Raw genomic sequence first — 13,698 nt, 5'->3', positions numbered from 1 at the left:
TTGGCATAGGGTGTCCAGCACTGTAGCTTGCTGGTCATTGAGTGAAGCTGGGTCTTGATGTTGAGATGGAGATCTCTGAGAGATTTTCACCGTTTGGTATTACGTGGAGCTGGGAGGTCTCTTGTGGGCCAGTGTCCTGAAGTTGGCTCTCCCACCTCAGAGGCACAGCCCTGATGCCTGGCTGGAGCACCAAGAGCCTTTCATCCACACAGCTCAGAGTATAAGGGAGAAAAAAATAGAAAGAAAGAAAGAAAGAGGATAAAATAAAATAAAATAAAGCTATTATAATAAAAAATAAGAAAAAAAATTATTGAGTAAATGTATTCAGAAATTTTTTTTTTAATTTTTAAAGATAGATTTATTAATTTTTTATAATAAAAAATAAGAAAAAAAATTATTAAAAAAATTTATTAAGAAAAAAAATTTTTTAATTTTTTAAAATAAAAAATATGAAAAAACTTATTTAAAAAATTTTTTTTAATTTCTAAAAATAGAAAATAAGGAAAAAATTATTAAGAAAACATTTATTAGGAAAGTAAAAAAATTTTTTTAAGTAAAAACAACAACAAACAAAAAAAAAACGGACGGAGCTAACCCTAGGACTAATTAATGGTGAAAGCAAAGCTATACAGACAAAATCTCACCGAGAAGCATACACATATCCAGTCACAAAAAGAGGAAAAGGGGAAAAATTAATATATCCTGCTCCCAAAGTCCACCTCTTGAATTTGGGATGATTCGTTGTCTATTCAGGTATTCAACAGATGCAGGCACATCAAGTTGTTTGTGGAGCTTTAATCTGCTGCTTCTGAGCCTGCTGGGAGAGATTTCCCCTTCTCTTCTTTGTTTGTACAGCTCCCGGGGTTCAGCTTTGGATTTGGACCCGCCTCTGCATGTAGGTCACCTGAGGACGTCCATTCCCCGCCCAGACAGAACGGGGTTAAAGGAGCAGCTGCTTCGGGGGCTCTGGCTCACTCAGGCCGCGGGGAGGGAGCGGTACGGAGGAGGCGGGGCGATCCTGCGGCAGCAGAGGCCGGCATGACGTTGCAGCAGCCTGAGGCGCGCCGTGCGTTTTCCCGGGGAAGTTGTCCCCGGACCACGGGAGCCCGGCAGCGGCAAGCTGCACCGGCTCCCAGGAGGGGCAGTGTGCAGAGTGACCTGCGCTCCCACACAGGCTTCTTGGTGGCGGCGGCAGCAGCCCTAGCGTCTCCTGCCCATCTCTGGGGTCCGCGCTGATAACCGCGGCTTGCGCCTGTCTCTGGGTTCCGCGCTGTTAGCCGCAGCTCGCGCCCGCCTCTGGGGTCTGCACTGATAGCCGCGGCTTGCGCCAGTCTCTGGAGTTCGTTTAGGCGGCGCTCTGAATCCCCTCTCCTTGCGCGCCGCGAAACAAAGAGGCAAGAAAAAGTCTCTTGCCTCTTCGGCGGCTGCAGACTTTTTCTTGGGCTCCCTCTCGGCTAGCTGTGGCGCACTAGCCCCCCTCAGGCTGTGTCACGCCGCCAGCCCCAGTCCTCTCCCTGCAATCCGACCAAAGCCCGAGCCTCGGCTCCCAGCCCCCGCCCGCCCCGGCGGGTGAGCAGACAAGCCTCTCGGGCTGGTGAGTGCTGCTCGGCGCCGAGCCTCTGTGCGGGAATCTCTCCGTTTTTCCCTCTGCGCCCCTGTTGCTGTGGGATCCGCGCTGATAGCCGCGGCTCGCGCCCGTCTCTGGAGTTCGTTAAGGCGGCGCTCTGAATCCCCTCTCCTTGCACACCGCAAAACAAAGAGGCAAGAAAAAGTCTCTTGCCTCTTCAGCAGCTGCAGACTTTTTCCCAGACTCCCTCCCAGCTAGCACCAAAGCCAGAGCCTCAGCTCCCAGCCCCGCCCGCCCCGGCGGCTGAGCAGACAAGCCTCTTGGGCTGGTGAGTGCTACTCAGCACCGATCCTCCGTGCGGGAATCTCTCTGCTTTGCCCTCTGCACCCCTGTGGCTGTGCTCTCCTCCGTGGCTCCGAAGCTTCCCCCCTCTGCCACCCGCAGTCTCTGCCCACGAAGGGGCTTCCTAGTGTGTGGAAACCTTTCCTCCTTCACGGCTCCCTCTCACTGGCGCAGGTCCCGTCCCTGTTCTTTTGTCTCTGTTATTTCTTTTTTCTTTTGCCCTACCCAAGTATGAGGGGATTTTCTTGCCTTTTGGGAGGTTTGACGTCTTCTGCCAACATTCAGTAGGTGTTCTGTAGGAGCAGTTCCACGTGTAGATGTGTTTCTACTGTATCTGTGGGAAGGAAGGTGATCTCTGCGTCTTACTCTTCTGCCATCTTGCTCCTCCCCCTCAGTCTCTATTTTTATGAACATTCAAAACCATTGGTCTGGCATGTAGGTGCAAACCTTAGCTGGCAGTTACTAGCTGTGTGACTTTAGGCAAGTTACTTAACCACTCTGTGCTTCAGTTTTGTGTCTATAAAATGAGATAATTATAATACTTAGTTCCATAGACTTGTTGTAAAGATTAAATTAGTTAATGCAAGTTTTACATCAATGCTTTGCCAAAAATCATTATTATTGATTATTATTGTTATAAATAATTATTGTGACAAATCAAAAAACAGGCTCAAGAGGATTACTCTGCTATTAAATAGGAAAACTGAAAATTGAAATCTGGTTATTAGTAAGACTTTATACTGTGCCGTGGTACATTTAAAAAAATTGTGGTAGGAGATTGGTTCTAGATGTCGGAGCAGAAGGACATGCGCTCTCTTCCTCTTGCAAGAGCACCAGAATCACAGCTAACCGCTGAACAATCATCGACAGGAACACACTGGAACTCACCAAACAAGATACCCCACATCCAAAGACAAAGGAGAAGCCACAGTGAGATGGTAGGAGGGGCGCAATCACAGTAAAATCAAATCCCATAACTGCTGGGTGGGTAACTCACAAACTGGAGAACACTTATTTCACAGAAGTCCACGCACTGGAGTGAAGATTCTGAGGCCCACGTCAGGCTTCCCAACCGGGGGACTGGCAATGGGAGGAGGAATTCCTAGAGAATCAGACTTTGAAGGCTAGCGGGATTTGATTGCAGGACTTTGACAGGACTGGGGGAAACAGAGGCTCCACTCTTGGAGGGCACATACAAAGTAGTGTATGCATAGGGACCCAGGGGAAGGAGCAGTGACCCCATAGAAGACTGAACCAGACTTACCTGCTAGTGGTGGAAGGTCTCCTGCAGAGGCGGGGAGTGGCTGTGTCTTACTGTGAGGACAAGGACACTGGCAGCAGAAGTTCTGGGAAGTACTCCTTGGCATTAGCCCACCCAGAACCTGCCATTAGCCCCACCAAAGAGCCCGGTAGGCTCCAGTGTTGGGTCGCCTCAGGCCAAACAACCAACAGGGAGGGAACCCAGCCCCACCCATCAGCAGACAAGAGGATTACAGTTTTACTGAGCTCTGCCCACCAGAGCAACAGCGAGCTCTACCCACCACCAGTCCCTCCCATCAGGAAACTTGTACAAGCCTCTTAGATAGCCTCATCCACTAGAGGGAAGACAGCAGAAGCAAGAAGAACTACAATCCTGCAGCCTGTGGAACAAAGACCACAGTCACAGAAACATAGACAAGTTGAAAAGGTAGAGGGCTATGTACCAGATGAAGGAACAAGATAAAACCACAGAAAAACAACTAAATGAAGTGGAGATAGGTAACCTTCCAGAAAAAGGATTCAGAATAATGATAGTGAAGATGATCCAGGACCTCAGAAAAAGAGTGGAGGCAAAGATCGAGAAGATGCAATAAATGTTTAACAAAGACCTAGAAGAATTAAAGAACAAACACCTAGGGCTTCCCTGGTGGCGCAGTGGTTGAGAGTCTGCCTGCCAATGCAGGGGACACGGGTTCGAGCCCTGGTCTGGGAAGATCCCACATGCCGCGGAGCAACTGGGCCCGTGAGCCACAATTACTGAGCCTGCGCGTCTGGAGCCTGTGCTCTGCAACAAGAGAGGCCCGCGCACCGCGATGAAGAGTGGCCCCCGCTTGCCACAACTACAGAAAGCCCTCGCACAGAAACGAAGACCCAACACAGCCAAAAATAAATAAATAAATAATTAAAAAAGAAAAAAAAGAACTGTTAAAAAAAAAAAAAAAAAAAAGAACAAACACCTAGAAGAATTAACAAACAGAGATGAACAATACAATAACAGAAATGAAAAATACACTAGAAAATACACTAGAAGGAATCAATAGCAGAGTAACTGAGGCAGAAGAACAGATAAGTGACCTGAAAGACAGAATGGTGGAATTCACTGCCATGGAACAGAATAAAGAAAAAAGAATGAAAAGAAATGAAGACAGCCTAAGAGACCTCTGGGACAACATTAAACGCAGCAACATTTGCATTATAGGGGTCCCAGAAGGAGAAGAGAGAGAGAAAGGACCCGAGAAAATATTTGAAGTGATTATAGTCTAAAACTTCCCTAGCATGGGAAAAGAAATAGCCACCCAAGTCAAGGAAGTGCAGAGAGTTACAGGCAGGATAAACCCAAGGAGAAACACACCGAAACACATAGTAATCAAATTGGCAAAAATTAAAGACAAAGAAAAACTATTGAAAGCAACAAGGGAAAAATGACAAATAACATACAAGGGAACTCCCATAAGGTTAACAGCTGATTTCTCAGCAGAAACTCTACAAGCCAGAAGGGAGTGGCATGATATATTTAAAGTGATGAAAGGGAGGAAACTACAACCAAGATTACTCTACCCTGAAAGGATCTCATTCAGATTCGACAGAGAAATCAAAAGCTTTACAGACAAGCAAAAGCTAAGAGAATTCAGCACCACCAAGCCAGCTCTACAACGAATGCTAAAGGAACTTCTCTAAGTGGGAAACACAAGAGAAGAAAATGACCTACAGAAACAAACCCATAACAATTAAAATGGTCATAGGAACATACATGTCGACAATTACCTTAAATGTGAGTGGATTAAATGCTCCAACCAAAAGACACAGGCTTGCTGAATGGATACAGAAACAAGACCCATATATATGCTGTCTACAAGAGACCCACTTCAGACCGAGGGACACATACAGACTGAAAGTGAGGGGATGGAAAAAGATATTCCATGCACATGGAAATCAAAAGAAAGCTGGAGTAGCAATTCGCATGGAAGATAAGATAGACTTTAAAATAAAGAATGTTACAAATGACAAGGAAGGACACTACATAATGATCCAAGGATCAATCCAAGAAGAAGATATAACAATTATAAATATATATGCACCCAACATAGGAGCACCTCAATACATAAGGCAAATGCTAACAGCTCTAAAAGAGGAAATCAACAGTAACACAATAATAGTGGGGGACTTTAACACCTCACTTACACCAATGGACAGATCATCCAAAGTGAAAATTAATAAGCACAAGCTTTAAATGACATAATAGACCAGAGAGATTTAATTGATATTTATGGGACATTCCATCCAAAAACAGCAGATTACACTTTCAACTCAAGTGCACATGGAACATTCTCCAGGATAGATCAGATTTTGGGTCACAAATCAAGCCTCAGTAAATTTAAGAAAATTGAAATCATATCAAGCATCTTTTCTGACCACCATGCTATGAGATTAGAAATCAATTACAGGGAAAAAAACATAAAAAACACAAACACATGAGGCTAAACAATATGTTATAAATAACTAGGAGATCACTGAACAAATCAAAGAGGAAATCAAAAAATACCTAGAAACAAATGACAATGAAAACATGACGATCCAAAACCTATGGGATGCAGAAAAAGCAGTTCTAAGAGGGAAGTTTATAGCAATACAAGCCTACCTCAAGAAACAAGAAAAATCTCAAATAAACAATCGAACCTTACACCTAAAGGACTAGAGAAAGAAGAATAAACAAAACCCAGAGTTAGTAGAAAGAAAGAAATCATAAAGATCAGAGCAGAAATAAATACAAACAAAGAAAACAATAGGACAGATCAATAAAACTAAAAGCTGGTTCTTTGAGAAGACAAACAAAATTGATAAACCATTAGCCAGACTCACCAAGAAAAAGAGGGAGAGGACTCAAATCAGTAAAATTAGAAATGAAAAAGGAGAAGTTACAACAGACACCACAGAAATAAATACAAAGCATCCTAAGAGACTACTACAAGCAACTCTATGCCAATAACATGGACGACCTGGAAGAAATGGACAAATTCTTAGAAAGGTATAACCTTCCAAGGCTGAACCAGGAAGAAATAGAAAATATGATCAGACCAATCACAAGTAATGAAATTGAAACTGTGATTAAAAATCTTCCAACAAGCAAAAGTCCAGGACCAGATGGCTTCACAGGTGAATTCTATCAAACATTTCAAGAAGAGCTAACACCCATCCTTCTCAAACTCTTCCAAAAAATTGCAGAGGAAGGAACAGTCCCAAACTCATTCTATGAGGCCACCATCACCCTGATACCAAAACCAGACAAAGATACTACAAAAAAAGAAAATTACAGACCAATATCACTGATGAATAGAGATGCAAGAATCCTCAACAAAATACTAGCAAACAGAATCCAACAACACATTAAAAGGATCATATACCGTGATCAAGTGGGATTTATCCCAGGGATGCAAGGCTTCTTCAATATATGCAAATCAATCAATGTGATACACCATATTAACAAATTGAAGAATAAAAACCATATGATCATCTCAATAGATGCAGGAAAAGATTTTGACAAAATTCAACACCCATTTATGATAAAAACTCTCCAGAAAGTGGGCATAGAGGGACCCTACCTCAACATAATAAGTACCATATACGACAAACCCACAGCAAACATCCTTCTTAATGGTGGAAAACTGAAAGCATATCCTCTAAGATCAGGAACAAGACAAGGATGTCCACTCTGACCACTATTATTCAACATAGTTTTGGAAGTCTTAGCCACGGCAATCAGAGAAGAAAAAGAAATAAAAGGAATCCAAATTGGAAAAGAAGTAAAACTTGTCACTGTTTGCAGATGAAATGATACTATACATAGAGAATCCTAAAGATGCCACCAGGAAACTACTAGAGCTAATCAAAATTGCAGGATACAAAACTAATGCACAGAAATCTCTTGCATTCCTATACACTAATGAAAAATCTGAAAGAGAAATTAAGGAAACACTCCCATTTACCACTGCAACAAAAAGAATAAAATACCTAGGAATAAACCTACCTAGGGAGACAAGACCTGTAGGCAGAAAACTATAAGTCACTGATGAAAGAAATTAAAGATGATACCAACAGATGGAGAGATATGCCATGTTCTTGGATTGGAAGAATCAATATTGTGAAAATGACTGTACTACCCAAAGCAATCTACAGATTCAATACAATCCCTATCAAATTACCAATGCCATTTTTTACAGAACTAGAACAAAAAAAATCTTAAAATTTGTATGGAGACACAAAAGACCCTGAATAGCCAAAGCAATCTTGAAGGAAAAAAAAAAAAAAAACGGAGCTGGAGGAATCAGACTCCCTGACTTCAGACTATACTACAAAGCTACAGTAATCAAGACAATATGGTACTGGCACAAAAACAGAAACAGAGATCAATGGAACAGGATAGAAAGCCCAGAGATAAACCCACACACCTATGGTCAACTAGTCTATGACAAAGGAGGCAAGGATATACAATGGAGAAAAGACAGTGTCTTCAATAAGTGGTGCTGGGAAAATTGGACAGCTACATGTAAAAGAATGAAATTAGAACACTCCCTAACACCATCCACAAAAATAAACTCAAAATGGATTAGAGACCTAAATGTAAAACTGGACACTATAAAACTCTTTGAGGAAAACATAGGAAGAACACTCTTTGACATAAATCACAGCAAGGTCTTTTTGATCCACCTCCTAGAGAAATGGAAATAAAAACAAAAATAAACAAATGGGACCTAATGAAACTTAAAAGCTTTTGCAAAGCAAAGGAAACTAGAAACAAGATGAAAAGACAACCCTCAGAATGGAGATAATATTTGCAAACGAATCAACGGACAAAGGATTAATCTCCAAAATATATAAGCAGCTCATGCAGCTCAGTATTAAAAAAACAATGCAATCAAAAAATGGGCAGAAGACCTAAATAGACATTTCTCCAAAGAAGACATACAGATGGCCTAGAAGCACATGAAAAGCTGCTCAACATCACTAATTATTAGAGAAATGCAAATCAAAACTACAATGAGGTATCACCTCACACCAGTTAGAATGGACATCATCAGAAAATGTACAAACAACAAATGCTGAAGAGGGTGTGGAGAAAAGGGAACCCTCTTGCACTGTTGGTGGGAATGTAAATTGATACAGCCACTGTGGAGAACAGTATGGAGTTGCTTTAAAAAACTAAAAATAGAATTACCACATGACCCAGCAATCCCACTACTGGGCATATACCTAGAGAAAACCGTAATTCAAAAAGACACATGCACCCCAATGTTCATTGCAGCACTATTTACAATAGCCAGGTCACAGAAGCAACCTAAATGCCCATCAACAGATGAATGGATAAAGAAGATGTGGTACATATATGCAATGGAATATTACTCAGCCATAAAAAGGAACGAAACTGGGTCATTTGTAGTGACGTGGATGGATCTAGAGACTGTCATACAGAGTGAAGTAAGTCAGATAGAGAAAAACAAATATCGTATATTAACACATATATGTGGAACCTAGAAAAACTGTACAGATGAACCGGTTTGCAGGGCAGAAATTGAGACACAGATGTAGAGAACAAACGTATGGACACCAAGGGGGGATAGAGGCGGGGGAGGTGTGGGGTGGGGGGTGGGATGAATTGGGTGGTTGAGATTGGCATATATACACTGATATGTATAAAATGGATAACAAATAAGAACCTGCTGTATAAGAAAATAAATAAAATTGAAAAAAAATTGTGGTAAAATACATATAACATAATTTGCCATTTTAACCATTTTTAAGTATACAATTCAGTGGCATTAATTACATTCACAATGTTGTACAACCATCGCCACTATCTATTACAAAACTTTTCCATCACCCCAAACAGAAACTCTATAAACCTTAAGCAGTACCTCCCCGCTCCTCCCTTCCCCCAGACCCTGGTAACCTCTAATCTACTTTCTATGTCTATGAATTTAGCCATTTTAGATATTTCATGTAAGTCGAATCTTATAGTATTTGTCCTTTTGTGTCTGGCTTATTTCCCTTAGCATAATGTTTTTAAAGTTCATTCATGTTGTAGTGTGTATCATAACTTTATTCCTCTTTATGGCTGAATGATATTTCATTGTATGGATACACCACCTTTTCTTTATCCATTCATCTATTGATAGACACTTGGGTTATTTTTACCTTTTGGCTATTGTGATTAATGGGCAATGAATTTTGTTGTGTAAGTGTCTGTTTGAGTCCTCGTTTTCGATTCTTTTGGGTATATACCTAGGAGTGGAATGCTGGGTCATCTGTGTGCAGCTTCTTGAGGAGTTGCCAAACTGTTTTCCACAGCAGCTCCATCATTTTATATTCCCACCAGAAATGTACAAGAGTGCCAGTTTCTCCACATTCTTGCCAACACTTATTTTCCTTTCTCTTTTCTTTTTTTAAAATTGTAGCCATCTTAATAGATGTGAAGTGATATCTCATGGTTTTCATTTGCATTTCTCTAAAGACTAATGATGTTGGGTATCTTTTCACGGTCTTACTGGCCATTTGTATATCTTCTTTGGAGAAATGTCTATTCAATTTCTTTGCCCATGTTTTAATTGAGTTGTCTTTTTGTTCTTGAGTTGCGGGAATTGTATATATACTAAATAGTTAACCCTATTAGATATATAATTTACAAATTTTTTCTTCCATTCTGTAGGTTGTCTTTTCACTTTCATAATAATTTCTTTGCACAAATGTTTTAAATTTTGATGAAATCCAACTTATCGGTTTTATCTTTTGTTACTTGTGCTGTTGGTGTTTTATATGTAAGAATCCATTGCCAAATCCAAGTTAAAGAAGATTTACCCCATGCTTTCTTCTAAGAGTTTTATGGTTTTAGCTCTTATATTGTTGTGGTCTTTAATCCATTTTGAGTCAGTTTTTGCATATGATGTGAGGTGAGGAGTTCAACTTCATGTGTTTGCATGTGGAAATCCTGTTGTCCCAGCACCATCTGTTGAAGAGACTGTTCTTTCCCCACTGAATAGACTTGACACTCTCATCAAAAAGCAATTGGCTATATATGTATGGGTGTATTTCTGGACTCTAAATTCTATTCCATTGGTCTATATGACTATCCTTATGACACTATCACCCTGTTTTGATTACTATAGCTTTGTGGTAAGTTTTGAAATCAGGAAATGTGAGTCTCCACCTTTATTCTTTTTCAAGATTGTTTTGGCTGTTCAGGGTCCCTTACATTTTTGTATGAATTTAAGGTTTGGCTTTTCCATTTCTGAAAAAGCCATGTTACTTTTTAAAGTCAGCTACTAAAATGTTATAACTTGAAATGTCTCTACATATCTGTGGTCAAAATTTAAGTTTCTGGTCATCTAAGAATGTTCTCCTCAGGACTTCCCTGGTGGTGCAATGGTTAAGAATCCACCTGCCAATGCAGGGGACACGGGTTCGATCCCTGGTCCAGGAAGATCCCACATGCTGTGGAGCAACTAAGCTCGTGTGCCACAACTACTGAAGCCCACGCACCTAGAGCCCGTGCTCTGCAACAAGAGAAGCCACTGCAATGAGAAGCCCGCGCATCACCACAAAGAGTAGCCCCCGCTCGCCGCAACTAGAGAAAGCCCGTGCACAGCAACAAAGAACCAACGCAGCCAAAAATAATAAATAAATAATAAATAAACAAACAAACAAACACGGAGAGGATGTTGGCCCCAGGGGGTGTGGGTGTGGGTGGGGTTGGGAGCTGCTGGCTGGCGAACGTGGCTGAGGCGGGACCTGGTGGAAGTCACCATGTCCAGGCAGGTCCACGGCCTGTTTTTTTTTTTTTCTTTTTTAAAGAATTTTCTGCTCATTGTCTCCTGAGAGTCTATGTAGAAAAGAGGTAACAAGAACTATATTTTGGAATAATTTTCTAAGTTTGTTCACTTATTCCCCAATTTAAAAAAAAAAGGAAAATTTATCTGTAGCTTCACAAGCAACTTGTCTTATTATCAGTTTAGGGTCAGTTTCATTGAAGTAAGGCTAAAATGGGTGTGAGACAGAGACTGCTGCCAGTGTGGTTATTAAGTATTTTATTTATATGAAATATTTATTACAATATAAGGTGTTTGGATGCAAAGCTAGATTAAGTAAAGTAAAAATTGTATCATCAGGAGTCCTGATCAGAATGGCAAGCTGAAGCAACATAGAAAGTCCTCCTTTCTGCTCCAAAAACAGAGAGATACTGGAGAAAAATAGAGTAACAACAAAAATAAAAATAACCCAGCTCAAAAGAATAAAAGGGAAATCCCCAAGTGTTGGAAAGGAAAAGGAGCTCAAAGCTAGAGCAGGGAATGATAGCTGAAAACAATGAGGTCCATGGGCCTACTGAGTAGACTTTTATGGGATACAGAATGAAGCTTTAGACCCCTGTTGGATGGCAGCATGGCCAGAGTGGAGGCTCTTGTTTAAAGCCAAATTGCTCAAAAAAGCAGTAAAGCAGGAATTAGAAAAATTCCATTTACTGTCTAGGGAAAGTGATGACAAAGTTTACTGTGTTTAAGTTCCTATAAAATAATAATTAGAAGAAAAGGAATAATCGAGAATTGGCAACCCAAGCTTATACCTTGAGTAGGTATGAGGAGTGAATTTATACTGCCCCCAGTGAGGCAGGAACTATTTGTCAAAGCTAAGAAATTAACAGGAAAAATTGGTCTGGTATCAAATTAAATTAAAAAAATAAGTCCAGCTACATGTCATTATTAGTGAAACTACTTAGAAAACTAAAAACTGCATAGAAAATTTTAAAATAAAGAGATGGGGAAAAAAGAGCAAATAGATATTAGGTTGAATATTGTTGATAATCAGCTGTTTTACTCACAAAAGTTGCAACTTCATATGATTCAACTAATAATCATGGAGAAATTGACAAATCTATAGTGATAAAGGTACTTAAAATTATACTATCAGAAGTTATTACACAAAAAAGTAAGATGGAGATTTGAACAACAAAATAGACATCAACAAATAGTGATGTATATTCTTTTAAAATACATATCAAGTTTTTCCCTAAATTTACTACATGATAGGCCATAAAAGAAATCTCAGCAAATACTAAAAAACTGATGTCATACAGACTTCACTCTCTGATAACAGTGTAATAAATTTAGAAATCAACAAAAGCATAGTCTGAAAGCTCCATATGTTTGGAAACTAAAAAGAACACTTCTGAATGATTCATTTGAAAGAAATCACAATAGAGAAAACTTGGTTCCAGCAGTATGGCAGACTGGACCCTTCTGTAAACAACTAAGAAACTTGTATGAAATATGCAATACATATTAGATATATTAGTGTGCTAGAAGAAAATAAAGAATTAAAGAATACTTAGAGGCCAGCAACCAAAGGAAAGCAGAACCTCTAGGAGGTAAGTCTTGAGGGTATTTGCTGAACCCAAGGTTCTTGAACTTCTATTGTCATGTATTGGCAGGGTGCAGGGAATAAAGGCAAGACTCAGGGCCCCGCCCAAGATTGGTACCCTACTAGGAGATGCTCTTGTATAAATCTAGGTCTTCCAAAAGGCTTCACCCTTAATTAAGAGAACTAGAAATAAATCCTAGTCCAGGGTTGTAGTGAATCATTAGTGGGTTGTGAAATCAATTATGTGGTTTCTATCAGCATTGATTATTTTTGAATATCACATGTCATAATGCTTCATGTAATTTTTGTTTTAATTTTTGTGTGTTAGTGTGTATATGTATATGAATGTATATATGAATATACTTGGTTGCATTGTTATTTTTTACCATCGGTCAGCCCTAGTCAAAAGAATTCAAAAGCTACTGCCTTAGAGAAGCTGTGCCATGTGTGCACAGAGAGACGTGTATAGCTATGCATTTCAGCATTATTTATAATAGCAAAATACTAGAAGCAACCTAAGATCCTATCAGTAGTAGAAAGAGTAAATATATTTTTATATAATGGGACATTATTCATCAGATAAAATGAGATAATTATATCTACTTATGTTAACATAGATAAATCACAAAACATAATACTGAATGACAGAAACAAGTTACAGAATGATAGGTAAGTATAATTGAGTTTATGTTAAAAAATAATAAAAATACAATATTCTGTTTTGAAAAGATAAGACACCAACTTCAGTATACCAACTTCTGAAGAGAGAATGGAATGGGATTGGGGCAGGGTTCCAGGGGATGGTGCAAGCTCTCCAACTTTGTGTATGTGTGTGTGCACACACACATGCAGTTTTTCACTTTAAAAAAAAATTAAGTGAATAAAACAAAATGTTAACATGTGGGTGATAAGCACTGAGATATTATTAGTGATTTTATCTCCTGTACTTTTCTGGTGTTTGTATTCAATAATATTTGATTTTTTAATTGCATCATGCAATAAGTAGATAACTTGTAGTTTTTTTTTTTTTAATTTATTTTTGGCTGCATTGGGTCTTCGTTGCTGCGCGCGGGCTTTCTCTAGTTGCAGTGAGCGGGGGCTACTGTTCGTTGCTGTGCGCGGTTATG

The 13,698-nt window shown here is 39.8% G+C and overlaps 1 protein-coding gene across 3 annotated transcripts in view; it reads left to right on the top strand.

Annotated features, from left to right (window-relative positions):
- SREK1IP1 (SREK1 interacting protein 1) overlaps window positions 1-13,698 on the top strand; it is a gene marked incomplete at its 3' end in the record, with an annotated part of 85,471 nt that overhangs the window by 22,830 nt on the left and 48,943 nt on the right. The window lies entirely within an intron of this gene.

The sequence above is a fragment of the Balaenoptera borealis genome, assembly GCF_965194805.1.
Source record: "Balaenoptera borealis genome assembly, chromosome: 2".
Lineage (NCBI taxonomy): Eukaryota > Metazoa > Chordata > Mammalia > Artiodactyla > Balaenopteridae > Balaenoptera > Balaenoptera borealis.
The sequence above is the reverse complement of the archived record's forward strand: the minus strand, read 5'-3'. Positions and strand labels throughout refer to the sequence as shown.